Here is a 3,223-nt window from a genome sequence, read left to right on the forward strand (position 1 = left end):
CCGGCGACGCGGTCCTCGTGCGGCGGGGGCGAGGTAGCTCCGAGCAGGGTCCCGCGTCAGCGTGGTCGTGGACGGGTGGCGAGGGAGGCCGGATCCGCGGCAGGGCCCCCGGGATCCGTCCCCTCTCCGGCAAGGAGGCGGCTTGGCGATGGCGGAGCGGTGGTGGCGACGGGCGCCAGGGGCGGCGGGGTCTAGCAAAGGGGGGGGCGTTGCGTCCCGATCTGGTTCGGGGGGAGCGAGAGGAGCGAGGGTGAGGGGAGAGTGGGGATCGATCCCGATCCAGGGGAATCGGGGGAGGGAGTGGAGCGAGTGGGGGGTTAGGGTTTCGGTTTAGTGGGGTTATGGGGGAGTGGGGGCCGGTCTGGGCCAGTGGGCTGGTCCAGTTGGGCCACGGCCCAGGGAGGGGGGTCTTCCACATTTTTTTCTGTTAGCTTTAGGTTTTAGTTTTTCTCTTTTGTATTTTCACTTTTGTTGTTTGCCTAATTTTGAATTTGGATTTGAATCGGTTTCGAACTAACTGGAGATTAGCAACTATAAACGAGGTCACGTGGCATCACTAGCAGAGGATCACTGTAGCTTAATTATCCGGGCGTTACACACACCCACTAGTTTCTTTTGTTGAGCTTTCATACATTTATAGCTCTAGTGCATCCGTTGCATGGCAATCCCTACTCACTCACATTGATATCTATTGATGGGCATCTCCATAGCCCGTTGATACGCCTAGTTGATGTGAGACTATCTTCTCCTTTTTGTCTTCTCCACAACCACCATTCTATTCCACCTATAGTGCTATGTCCATGGCTCACGCTCATGTATTGCGTGAAGATTGAAAAAGTTTGAGAACATCAAAAGTATGAAACAATTGCTTGGCTTGTCATCGGGGTTGTGCATGATTTAAATACGTTGTGTGGTGAAGATGGAGCATAGCCAGACTATATGATTTTGTAGGGATAACTTTCTTTGGCCATGTTGTTTTGAAGAGACATAACTGCTTAGTTAGTATGCTTGAAGTATTATTATTTTTATGTCAATATTAAACTTTTGTCTTGAATCTTATGGATCTGAACATTCATGCCAAAATGAAGAGAATTACTTAGAGAAATATGTTAGGTAGCATTCCACATCAAAAATTCTATTTTATCATTTACCTACTCGAGGACGAGCAGGAATTAAGCTTGGGGATGTTGATACATCTCCAACGTATCTATAATTTTTGATTGTTCCATGCTATTATATTATCTGTTTTGGATGTTTATGGGCTTTATTAGACACTTTTATATTATTTTATGGGACTAACCTATTAACCTAGAGGCCAGAGCCCAGTGCCAGTTTCTGTTTTTGCCTTGTTTTAGAGTATCGCAGAAAAGGAAAATCAAACGGAGTCCAATTGACCTGAAACTTCACGGAACTTATTTTTGGACCAGAAGAAGCCCACGGAGTATTGGAGTTGGACCAGGAGAGTCTCAGGCTGCCCACGAGGGTGGAGGGCGCGCCCACCCCCCTGGGCGCGCCCCCTGCCTCGTGGACAGCCCGGAGGTCCACCGACGTACTTCTTCCTCCCATATATACCCATATACCCTAAAAACTTTGGGGAGCGCAATAGATCGGGAGTTCCGCCGCCAGAAGCCTCTGTAGCCACCGAAAACCAATCTAGACCCGTTCCGGCACCCTACCAGAGGGGGAATCCCTCTCCGGTGGCTATGTTCATCATCCCGGTGCTCTCCATGACGAGGGGGGAGTAGTTCTCCCTCAGGGCTGAGGGTATGTACCAGTAGCTATGTGTTTGATCTCTCTCTCTCTCGTGTTCTTGAGGTGGTACGATCTTGATGTATCGCGAGCTTTGCTATTATAGTTGGATCTTATGATGTTTTCTCCCCCCCCCCCTCTACTCTCTTGTAATGGATTGAGTTTTCCCTTTAAAGTTATTTATCGGATTGAGTCTTTAAGGATTTGAGAACACTTGATGTATGTCTTGCGTGGGATACCTGTGGTGACAATGGGGTATTCTATTGATCCACTTGATGTATGTTTTGGTGATAAACTTGCGGGTTCCGCCCATGAACCTATGCATAGGGGTTGGCACATGTTTTCGTCTTGACTCTCCGGTAGAAACTTTGGGGCACTCTTTGAAGTTCTTTGTGTTGGTTGAATAGATGAATCTAAGATTGTGTGATGCATATCATATAATCATACCCATGGATACTTGAGGTGACATTGGAGTATATAGGTGACATTAGGGTTTTGGTTTATTTGTGTCTTAAGGTGTTATTCTAGTACGAACTCTAGGGCTGTTTGTGGCACTTATAGGAATAGCCCAACAGATTGATTGGAAAGAATAACTTTGAGGTGGTTTCGTACCCTACCATAATCTCTTCGTTTGTTCTCCGCTATTAGTGGCTTTGGAGTGACTCTTTGTTGCATGTTGAGGGATAGTTATGTGATCCAATTATGTTATTATTGTTGAGAGAACTTGCACTAGTGAAAGTATGAACCCTAGGCCTTGTTTCCTAGCATTGCAATACCGTTTATGCTCACTTTTATCATTAGTTATCTTGCTTTTTTTATATTTTCAAATTACAAAAACCATTATCTACTATCCATATACCACTTGTATCACCATCTCTTCGCCGAACTAGTGCACCTATACAATTTACCATTGTATTGGGTGTGTTGGGGACACAAGAGACTCTTTGTTATTTGGTTGCAGGGTTGCTTGAGAGAGACCATGTTCGTCCTACGCCTCCCACGGATTGATAAACCTTAGGTCATCCACTTGAGGGAAATTTGCTACTGTCCTACAAACCTCTGCACTTGGAGGCCCAACAACGTCTACAAGAAGAAGGTTATGTAGTAGATATCAGGCACCTTCGCGATCTGCACATGTTTAGCTCGATGACATCCCTCGTACTCTTGATCCAGTTAAGGCCGAGGGAGAGCTTCGTCAGCACGACGGCGTCATGACAGTGATGATGAAGTTACGGACACAGGGCTTCGCCTAAGCACTACAACGATATGAACGAGGTGGAAATTTGTGGAGGGGGGCACCGCACACGGCTAAGACAACTGTCAACTTGTGTGTTCTAGGGTGCCCCCTGCCCCCGTATATAAAGGAGCAAGGGGGAGGCCGGCCGGCCCTCATGGGGCGCGCCTCAAGTAGGGTTCCTACTAGGAACAGGAATCCTATTCCTAGTAGGTTTCCAACAAGGGAAGAGAGGGGAAA

This window comes from Triticum urartu, chromosome 6A (assembly GCF_056163025.1).
Source record: "Triticum urartu cultivar PI428250 chromosome 6A, HENAU_Tu73, whole genome shotgun sequence".
Lineage (NCBI taxonomy): Eukaryota > Viridiplantae > Streptophyta > Magnoliopsida > Poales > Poaceae > Triticum > Triticum urartu.